The 12,088-nt window shown below is 37.8% G+C and overlaps 1 protein-coding gene across 2 annotated transcripts in view; it reads left to right on the plus strand.

Moving 5' to 3' along the window:
• Positions 1-6,590: 6,590 nt before the first annotated feature.
• LOC126374377 (G-protein coupled receptor dmsr-1-like) overlaps positions 6,591-12,088 on the plus strand; it is a 79,487-nt gene continuing 73,989 nt past the window's right edge. Inside the window, exon 1 of one of the 2 annotated variants that reach the window (XM_050020995.1) lies at positions 6,591-6,704. The gene's annotated coding sequence lies outside the window, so the exon portion shown is untranslated. The other variant, XM_050020993.1, reaches the window with a different exon arrangement.

Below are 12,088 nucleotides of genomic sequence, written 5' to 3' on the forward strand. Positions count from 1 at the left end.
CTACTAACTACTGAATGCGTATTCAATTTGTTACCTATTTTCTTATTAAGTATGTCTTTTACGGACAATCACACAATTATTACATAGTATGTTAGTAAATACTTATGTTAGTGTAATTAAAAATACGTAGTCAAATTAACATGAATGGACAGCTAATCAATAAGAACCATGGTAGCCCAGTTGGCAAAACGCTCGCCTCTCATTTTGAGGTCGCAGTTTCGAATCCAGCACAGGCCTAAACCAATGATTCTCGAATTTGTTTTCGAATACATGTTTGGATCATAAATGATTATCACGTGCTCAGCAGTGAAGGAAAACATCGGAGGAAACCCACATTCTCGAGAAATGCATTTTCGGAGGTATGTGACCTAACCTGTATTGGGCTGGTTTTCCCTTCGCGAGTTGGAAGGTCAGACAGGCAGTCGCTTCTGTAAAAAACCGGACCTGTCAAATCTTCAGGTTAGGTAAGCGGACCCTGTGAGAAAGGGGATAATGCTAGGGAGATGATGATGATGATGATAGACAGCCAATGAATGAGAATAGGTCTGTCCTTCTTCTTCTGTCTGTCTTTTGATTCCCCAGCCGGCTGCAGCTGAAAATCAGCGTCATAGTCTTGCATCACATCGTTCATAACACAAATCAAACAAGAACAGTGTTTTGTAATCTCTGCCCTCTCTACAGACGCGCCGTCAATAGACATGCGTTCCTCTGCTGCTGAAGAAGCTACTTTGGGACTTGTGCTATTAATGCCAATTTAGAGATAGCACGCCAGCTTGGCTATAGACGTATCCAGAATAAAAGAAGATTATCAAGAATAAAAAACAGGCAATATTCGGTTTTAAAGCGTAGCAACTTTAGATAGGTGTAAGTATGCCACTTTATATGCACAGTTTTGTTTACAGAAAATTACGTTAAGTACATAATAACAACAACAATAACATAAGCTCACGACTATATCCCGATTGGGGTAGTCAGAGGTACATCTAAATACCCACACCTCACCGAGCTTTCTCTTAATTAATAATTATAATAATTATATGTAAATACCGGAACCAAAGCTACATTTAAAAGCCTGCCGTAGCAATTCCATTACTAGTATTGGGCCATTCTGAGCTTCGATAATAAAATACGTTTGTAACGAGTCCATTGAATAGCCCCAAAACCCTCTTAATAAAATTAGGCAAAGGAGCCATACTTCGCCCTGCAGATAAACAAGTTTTATCTGGCGACAACGATACTACCTAATTAAAGGCGCAATATGGTGGTCAATCTTTTGACACATTTTTATAAACTAAAAATAGGTTTGCCCACCTACTACTACTATCTCACCTGCTGGTGATACTCGCTTTAGTACAGTTTTGAAGAAGAGCAAATAGACAAGGAAAATGTAGTTATTTGATATTTTGACGAAATCGATATTTTTAAAATCCAATAAAAGCCAAACTAATGGTCATATACGTTTCTTGTCATAGTGACTAATGTTTACAGGTATCTTCTCGGTAGCTTAATAGAATAGAATAGAAAAATAGTTTATTATAAAAGGCCGCCTATTGTGCTTATGTTTTATTCGTATGTTTATGTCCTTTATATATGTTGTTGTGCAATAAAGTATTATTGATTGATTGACGCCACACAAAAAAAGACAACAACATCATATCAAATTTCCACTAAAACAATTACAAAAAAGCAAGTCGGATGTTTGTCGAAATGATCATAAGGTGGTGGTGGAGGTCCCGAGATAAGCTTCGACATGTGCTTTTCGCTGACCGGCACTTTTCACATAGAAACTTAAACGTAAAGTCCAATAAAAGTCAAAGTAATGGTCATAGACGTTAGGTGCCATAATATTTTTTTTTAATTCGAATAAAACCGAAGATATTGAATTATTGACCTTTGGTGCTACGTATAGTAATAAATGGTCAGACGGATACGATCTAATGGGATATAGTAAAATTATTTTTTGGCCGGCACTTGACGTTTGAGCCGAAATCCAATGATCTCCTAATTCCTCACAAACTGTTGATTGAGTTATTCGTTACGTAATAAATAACCCAATATCACTTTGTTTTCTTAAACCAATGTCAAGTAAAGTGTAGGTACACTTCATAGGTATCTTAATATATATTTTTTGTGTTCACTTTCAAATTGACCCTTTTACATTGCTTAGCAACGTAAGTAGAACACTTTTTCGGGTATAACAATATTAAACGGCCTATATACATCACAACAGATGGACTAAGGCTGTTACTGAATGGTGGCCAAGGGATAGTATGCGATATCGAGGCAGACCACCAGCCCGGTGAGGTACGCCAGAAAGCAATGGATGAGACTTGCACAGGACCGGAAAGGATGGCGTGAAAGAGAGGAGGCCTATACCCAGCAGTGGGCGGATACAGGCTGAGTAGATAGATATACATCCACTGTTTGGTGTATATATATATATATATATATATATATATTTGTACCAGATGAGTTCTCAGCGCTCCCAATTTGTTCGCTTAAGTAGTTAATACTACCTGAGGGAAACCTACAATAAATCACGTCAAAAATATAATAGGAATCAACATTATAAAGTGTAATTTAAATTGAAATTTTAGAAATAATCCCTAACAGGAATATTGTTTATTATTTAAATAATAAAATAAATGTAGCCAGTGATAAATCTTCATTATCTTTTGTATAAGGGTCTGTGGTGCCTCTGTCAATAAATAATTGAAAACGTGCCTAAAAAACGTACATGAATAAGCTTTTAGAAATCATGTAATGTGTACCCAAATGGATGTCTGTACAATGAGAGGGTAAAGATAGAAGTGGAGATATACATTATCCTTTTTTTATTGTGTTGGTAAGAGCATTATTGATTCTATGTTTTGTAAGGGACAAAAATCATACTGTTAAGTCAAGGACGGCGATACGGCTCACCACCTATCACGTAAGTCTAGCTCAGGAGAAGCTTGGGTACTTAGTTTATGTTGCGAGGGATGTACCTCTGTCTAGTTTGGTAGAATTATAAACATTTTATATATACGGACGGACGTCAGCTGGGTAAGAGCCCTCAGCGCTCCCTATTTGTCCGGCCAAACAGTGAATGCCATGCGAGGCAAATCTACTATCCATACTAATATTATAAATGGGAAAGTATGTGTGTCTGTTTGTTTGTCCGTCTTTCACGGCGAACGGGAACGACGAATTGACGCGATTTTTTAAGTGGAGATAGTTGCAGGGATGGAGAGTGCCATAGGCTATATTTTTCTCTTTCTAACCCCCCACTTCGTAGAAGATTGTATGGATTTTTTTTTGACGTGACTTATTGTAGATTTGCCGCAGATGGCATTAACTACTTGGCCGGACAAATGGGGAGCGCTGAAGGCTCTCACCAGGTACAACGTTTAAGACAACAGGCCTGAGGGTGCCCAGTTGGGCGCGAACCTCGGCTCAGGGCGTCGTCTGAGAGGAAAAATAATTGAAAGAATTAATCGACCCTAGTGGGTCGATAGCGATAAGCGCTGAATGAGGGAAATCGTCGACCACGCCGGCGGGGTCGGTATCGGGGACCTGAAGTGTTTGGTGTCGCGAGCTGATTGGCTGCCTCTATGGCTAGAGTAATCGGGTCGTCGGGATCGTATACTACTTCCTTCAGTTTGTATGGAACATTTCACAATTTTCAAGGTAGAACGCTAAAAATACGTATGTGGACTATTTGTGACTAACAAAAAAAATCGTGCATCAGTGTTTTTTGGAGCCCCCATCGCCTTCAAAGAGGGGGTAAATTTTGTATGGGACTTATATCAATTTTTAAGGTAGTAAGCTAAATTTTCGTATATTAGGAATGGAGAACCGTGTTACCCCGAATTTAACGCGCGCGAATCTGCGGGCAAAAGCTAGTCAGAAAATAAAAATCTCTGTTAGACGGAGAGTAAAGAATAAAACATAGTTATTGTTCAGCTGTTTATTGAATTGGGCAAGTCGTAGAAGTCGACGGGTTTATGTCTTTTCCAACAAGGCAGACTGTCTTTATCAAAGGTGTCGGGTTTGTAACTGGCTATGCCATTTATTGTATACTTACATCTTAGGCAGGCATTACCACGTGTGGTTGCAAGTTATGCCTATTTTGGTGGCATGCGGTTTCCAGTCGCGGTACCAGTGGTTCACATTTTGGTCCCGTAAATTAATGAATAAATACTTTATTGCATGTAAAGACACTGAACAAGCAAAAACTAAAAATTAAAAGTGGACAAAGACGTCTTTGTCGCTAAAACCGCTTTCCCTTCCAATATCTTCCAGATAACCTTTGATATAGGATATACGGGGGGTTAGCGACATCATAACGAATTTCAGACCATGATTCTGAGTTCTGAGTGGAATTTTCCGTCGCAAAATTCATGATGCTATTTTAGTTTTTTTTATTACTTATTTTCAATTCTATACTTTTGCGATGGATAATTCCACTTGATAACTCAGTTTGTTCTAAAAAACCAAGTCAAGTATCCCCTGAACCGGCGAGCATGTGTAAATATTTTGATGACAGTGGAAGAAGCGAAAGTGTATTCGGTAAGCGGAATTAAGGCCGTATGTAGTAAGTTGTTCAGGTATCAGTCATTCCCGCGTCCTACCCTTTCCTATCACTCGGCGGCGCTCATTCATTCAACGAACACGCTCACTCAAATTTCCGAATCATTCATTCATTTCTTGCTTCAACAACCGTGCGTGAGTGTGCCGGCCAGCCAAACAGAATATCAATTATCATCATAAAAGTGCACGTAGCCATTTGAATCATCATCTCCGAGGGCCCTCGTCTAGCAACGGTGTTCCCGGGGACATAAATCGCCGTTACTTGTCTGTGGAATATTTTTTCATAGCCGCCCTTTTCGCTTATACAATCAACGCGACCTATGTTTACGTAAGTACACCACTTTGTCTATCACAGCTTTCTTTACCACCAACAAAGTGGAAATATGTGAGCTCTGCCTACCCCTTGGGAATACGCGTGATCTTATGCAAGTTAAGTACATTTCATGAAAATCAAGGGATTCAGACTCTGCCTACCTCGATAAGGAAAACAAGCGTGGGTAACAATAAATCTAGAACACAAGGATAATGAAAGTGTCACCCAGCTGTTTGATGGAGGGTTTAATAAATCATCACATCACTTGGCAGACTTATTATAGCACCAGACAAAATTACATAATACCTACCGTCTCGATTTATCGGTTACTAACCCGGAGAGGGGATAACCACATAGTATAAGAGGAAGTCTGTCCTTTGCGTGTTCAAGTTAATCTCGAGAACGCCTGAAAGGATTTTCTTGTCGTTGTTACTGAAGATATGCAGTCGACAGGACACATTTTTTACCCAGGCTATTCCGGAAGCCCACAACGAGACTCAAGCGTTCTTACAACGTATACGGATGCGCAAATAATAACATCATGAGGTTAGTTAAGTAACGGATGGCGACGTCAGGATAAAAAAAAAGAAATAATAGGTCGAATTGAGAACCTTCTCCTTCTGAAGTCGGTAATAAAGATTTATTGTTTTATAAAGACGTCTAATTACTTTCAAAACTCTTACAAGACTAATTTACATGAATTGATTAAAACATATTTGGAAAATTGACACAATTGAACTGTAAGCATTATACATTGCATTGTCAGCAAAACCTATGTGTTATCATGTGGTAATTGGCCGAATGCTAATTATTTTATCATTGGCTCGTTGGAAACTACGACCAATTTATTGTTGACCCTATGACGACTACCTTGATAAGATACTCAATAACTTTATTGCTGTTCAACAACCTAGATACAGGTTAGGTCACATACCTCCGAAAAAGTATTTCTGAGAATGTGGGTTTCCTCATGATGTTTCCCTTCACCGATGATCCAAATATGAATTCGAAAATAAATTCGACAATCATTGCTTTAGGCCTGGATTCGAACCTGCGCCCTCAAGGGAGAGGCAAACGTTCTACCAACTGGGCTACCACGGCTCGTCTAAAAATGTACTCTTACTAATTCAAAATAATATTTTCTTGCAGGAAATTTGTAATAATTCCTTAACCACAACTGATTTCTGAAATTAAATTTACTACCTATATGTGTTGTAGTGGATAAGTATAAGTATCTCAATTCGGTAGTAGTAGGTTATGACGAAACAACCACCAAAGAAATTGCATTTAAAAAAATAAAAGTAGGTATGTAAAGCAAGTTTTTCTTTTAAAGTGAAAACTATATTTAGTAGGAGGACATAAACTCACGTCTATTTCGCACCTGGGAAAGCAGAGACTATCGAATCCCATTTTCTTCGATCCTGACACACTTCTCTTGCTTCCTCTACATTCATCTATCGTTTTATACACGCACGCTGATTCAGAGTAGATCGTATTAAACCTTTTCTAAGGACATCTTAGTCAATTTATGTCCTTTTAGGTATACCTCGGCCAGCCCTACCTATAACTTTCACCTAAGTGATTAAGCTTTGTAATCCTATGAAAGTTTAAACTAGATTTTAATAAAGGCTCCCTTCGTCTATTCATTAGTTCGTTATCACGTATCGCAGTGACGCCCGAGCGATCAGTCAGTTCGAACACAGGCGTCGTCGGAGAGAGCACGCCTCTCGCGATCATGTGAAAACGTTCTCGCGAAATTCCCAAATAATATAATACCCAAAAGTTCTAAACAAAGTTTGCTTAGATAACAACTACAATCGTAAGTAGTCTTTTTATCTTTGAACCGTTATCGCTAGATGTAAACATACAAACACAAATTTTAGCACACAATTTTATGTTTGGTTAAGCCAACAAACATTTTCCTGAAGTTTAATTTTATTATTTGGTTTGATATTGCCGCTGAGGAGATTTCTGATCAAGAATCTACAAGCGTGAGTTTAAAATTATTTTACTACTGTGTTATTTGTTTACACAAAGTTTTCCACACTAACTTTTAATTTTGCTTACGTAGGTACCTACTCGAGTTATGGATGTTCACGAACATAATTCACTCGTATGTTTTTAATCACCGTGAAATATTATGTACACACAAGTACCTTTGTATTTTTAAACGTAATATTCTTCTTGATTGATTACTTTGTTTAATGTTTGATTAGCTTCCACGAAGTTTCGTGGAAATGTGAAAATAATTTGACATTTATTAGGTATCTGTCTATTTATGAATATTAATAATGATTATTGAATCAATTCGAGAAATTATACGACTTCTCGCACTGGTTATGTATTAAAAGTGTTCTCATTATTCAGAATGGAAATGGACTACACAGGAAGTTGCACTAATATGGATTATTGGACCTTGACATAAAATCCCAGTAGTACTGTTAACAGAACTGTACAAGAGAACTCGTGGGAGTAAACGGATTTGTTAATTGTTCCTACAACATAACATAAGCTTACAACTATATCCTAATTAGGGTAGTCAGAGCTACATTCATCGCAAGAAGATCTAAGTACCCACACCACACCGAGCTTTCTGTTAGACCAATCCGTATCGCCGTCTACAATAGTTGACGGTTAGTGAAAACTGCACTTAAGAAAATGTTGTTTACAAAACATTAGATAAACAGCCTATATACCACTGCTTGGCACAGGCCTCCCCTCTATCAACCGGAGGGGGTATGGAGCATACTCCACCACGCTGCTCCACTGTGAGTGAGTTTACGGCTAATAGCCGGGACCAACTTCTTAACGTGCCCAGAATATTACATTATTATTATATATATTTTTTTATGTTCTGTCGTAATCGCCTAGTTGTATAGCTCTCGCTATGATTATCTATACTTTGTGCACTGTGTACAGTGAACTTGTACAATAGCCTAGTAATTTCCTCAAGTCTACTCTGAACCGGCGTGCGTATATGAAACGATTGATGAATGTGGAGGAAGCAAGAGAAGTGTGTCAGGATTGAAGCAAGTGGAATTAAATAGTCTTTGCTTTTCTGGTGGGACATAGGCATGTAATTTGGTGATGAAGTCTTGATACCTCAAACAGACTCAGTTAACAAGTGACCTCTCTGATCTCTATTGATGATTGAGTCTGTTAATAGTTAAGTTCTATACAAAAATACTTTATTGAATCGATTCAATAAAATGTGTATGAAACAGATAGCCTTCAAGTGATAATCCATAATTAAATTAATATTTATAGAAACAAAAGGTCGACGATTTTACTAGTAGTCATTTGCTCTGTAGGGTAAGAAGAAACCGTCACATTATGATAACGATATTTACACGCGTAATTCTGGTAGGTTATTAGGATAAACAATACGAGAGTACCGTCTGGTCGGGTTTTATAGTATAGAAAACATTTTGAGGAAATTTCCACACGTTGAATAGACCTTTTGTGTGTTTTAGATTTTGATACTTTCTAAAAATATTTATAGTTGTTTGTCTTTACGAAATAGTCGGTAATATACAATAAGGTAGGTCTTGTTTTGTGGGATATTTGCGTTTGTAAGTACCCAATTACGCTAACTTAAGGCCCTGTCTTACTAAGCCATTACCGTGTAAAGAATCGTCTGACAACCAATATTAGGCAGTCAAATCACTGAAATTATATTCGATATTTTGTTTGGTTTTTAAGAACTTCTAAGGCCCTTTAGTAACGGATGAGACGTTCGACAAAAAATATGTAAAAATTGACGATTCAAAGTGTAACTATGTCACCAACTCTTCTTCTTCTAATCTTTTAATCCTCTGTTGAGATGTAGGGCTCGAATAACAGATTTCCACACCTCGCGATCTTTTTCAGCCTCTGTAGATTGCTCCCATGACATGAGTTTTCAAATCTCGGTCAACCGAGCGTCGCCAGGTGTGTTACCAACTGAATAAAGAAATTTTTGAGTTTGAATTTGCGACCTGGTGTATGCTCTCTATTTCGCCTCTGACTGCTTTAGATGAATAAAATGTAATAAATTCAAATTCTCTAGGTAACATAGTTTGGTAATCTTTATTCAGTAGGTAACATAGTTTTGAATCGTCAATTTTTACATATTTTTTGTCGAACATCGCATCCGTCGCCAAAGGGCCTTCGTTCCTAAAAACAAAAAAATATACAGGGTGTTAGTGACATCGTATCGAATACTGAGAGGGATTTTCCATCATACTAAATAAAATCATGAATTTTGCGACGGATAATTCCACTTGATATTAACTCAGAATCATGGTCTGAATCATCCCCTATAGTATTTGTTACGATGTCACTAACATCCTGTATTATAATACCGAGTAGGACCGAAATACCAGCTCATTACGAACAGACAGACGAAGGATCATTTTGTGTAACTCCTATGGCTCAAATAGACACCTCCCTGGTATGAACTCATTGACACGAGGTATCTGATTAATAACGCACGGGTTATAGGTAATATTACCGTGTAGTAACTAATATCATAACTAACCGTCTCGTATTAACACGAACTTGAAGTAGTTTCGAACAGTAATTTCTCAAGTAGACGATAGTAGGACATGCCACACCTTAGTTAGAAACTTTATCCTTAGCTGCGTCGTAACTAGGTTTATTAAGGTATAACACGAATTGTGTGTCTTTGCAATTCTGTATTAAAGCATGGAGTAACACGCAAATATTAAATTGTTATTATTTATGTTTTCAATGAGGCCGGAACAATTTAAAATTCCTAGAGAATGGCTATATGTAGACTCTAGGTGGGCGTGCATTTATTTAAAATTACAGTAGAAATTATTTATTCTTTTTCACGTTTCTGTGGTACTAATGGTCGTGGATCTGTTAGGGATGGTATTTTATATAAATATGGCTTGACAAACAAAGAAGAAGGAAGGAAGAAAACTGCCACTGTCTTTCAGCAGACTTTAAATCCGACAGTTTCAAACACATAAAGTAGTTGCACACAGTTAGCTGAATGATCCTCGTTTTTTAATGTAAGTACGATACGGAGGGTTGCCGACAACCCTGGCTTGCCAGTTTCAGGGTTACCTAGAGTTCCGGGTTACCTATAGAGTCCCGGGTTTACCGAGAAACCCACACTAGCTTTCCGGGACACTTAATGTGAAAAATAAAAAGTATTATAGAAAGGCGAGGAGACTAATTATCTCGATTGATAGTGCGCCCGCTTAAAGATCTAGTGGTTCTATTCCCGTCTCGGTAAATATTTGTTTAAACGTGTTTAGTTCTACTACGGGGAGTGTTTGTTGCCTCTGTCGTTGTATCTGTTTGACCCACTGACTTCTACTCGTACACTATATTACACCTCGGAGTTCATACAAAAACTTCGTTTTTCACAGACACTACACATTGACATTATCGTACACGCGCATCTGTGTGTGTGACGTCTGATGTCCATACGATTGAAGACTAAAGTAAGACCGAGAGGGGTGAGGTAAACCTGGTTCAGCCGCTGGTGGAGACAGGAGAGTTGCCGTTCTATATGTAGCGATATTCACAATATGCTGGACAGGTTGCCTATAATGTTTTATGCCTGCCTGTCTTTATGTATGCCTACTTGAACCTCGCCATTTTAGCGCTGAATGTCAACAGTAAGCCGCAGCGGAATTTTTTCAACAATAAAAAGTCATATCACCTCATGAATTAACTTGACAGAAACATAAATAACGGGCAAGCTTACCGTGTCACATTTTGTCATAACTCCTAACATTACGAGAGCAATAAGCATTTAGGAAGGGAGTTTTCCTTTCTTCAGGCTCTAAATCAGGGCTGTGTATCTAGGAACCAGGTGCGAATCTTTACGCTTACTGTAGAATAAACAATAATAATACATAGTAAACGCCACGCGAGCAGTGATGTGTCGTTCCCGGGAATGTTTTCAAAGTTGGAATTTTCCCGTTGTAAAACTCTTTAATAAGTACAATCTGGCTGCTTTTCTTTTTCAAACTGTTCTTTCTTGTACTCTGGTCTTATAAGCTCTGTTTACATAAGTTTTTGCTGCCGGGTTCGGTCCCAAAGTTCCCACTTTATTAACCACAATGTTCCCACATCCGGAATATTGTTACAATAAATCATTTTCTTGATTTATTAATTTAATTTATTTCTGTGGCTGTCACCGTGATATCTTTTCAAGATAGCAGGGGCCTGTTTAATAAAACTTACAATTGTAAATTTACAATGACAATTTGATGTACATTGCGGACTGTGTGATCACGAATATTTTGCAGTTTCATATTAGTTACGTAATGAACACCAAATTGTCGTTGTAATTTACAATTGTAAGTTTATGAAACAAGCCCCTGGTAGATTTAGGAAATAGTTTCTTTCCTCGTTACCAAACAACAAATCGTAAATATTTTTTTAGTGTTTTCTCAATACTAGGAGCGCATAGGTATGTACAATGTAGTTAGGAAATCGGTAAAAGCTGAAAATAATTGTGTAAACACACCGCCACTTTTAACCATGGTCATCGGGTAGTTGCGTATTTATAAACTTTGTCGACTCGGCTGACGAAATGTTTGGCAGAAACTATGAAAACTTTTGCTAAATAGTTCATTAAGATTTTACATTAGGGTTCACCTTTGTTAATTCTTTTCGGGGAATCCAAAGACACTGTAGACACGAGATAGACACTTTGTAATATAAGTACTTACTTACATATTTTCATAACATAACAATTTTTTATTGTATTATTTGTTTTCTTTTTCCTGGTAAATGATTATCACGTGCTCAACGGTGAACGAAAACATCAAGAGGAAACTCACATTCCCGAGAAATGTGATTTCGGAGGTATGTGACTTAACCTGTATTGTGCTGGTTTTCCCTTCGCGGGTTGGAAGGTAAGACAGGCAGTTGCTTCTGTAAAAAACCGGACCTGTCAAATCTTCAGGTTATGTAATCGGGCCCTGTGCAAAATGGGATAATGGGAAATACAAAATACAAAACAAAAGAGAAATACAAAGTGCAATAGGCCCCCTTATTGGTAAGTAGGCAGTAAGCCTCCCCTTTTTCGCCTATTTTCGCTTAATGTAATCGTCAATGTGGAAATTGGCCGGACACTTTGCTACACCTGAGGATGGTTGTTTGTTTGTTTATAAAATACTAGCTTTTGCCCGCGACTTCGTCGGCGTGGCATGTTATAAAAGAGAAATATTCTTCATA

This window comes from Pectinophora gossypiella, chromosome 17 (genome assembly GCF_024362695.1).
Source record: "Pectinophora gossypiella chromosome 17, ilPecGoss1.1, whole genome shotgun sequence".
In the NCBI taxonomy this organism is placed as follows: domain Eukaryota; kingdom Metazoa; phylum Arthropoda; class Insecta; order Lepidoptera; family Gelechiidae; genus Pectinophora; species Pectinophora gossypiella.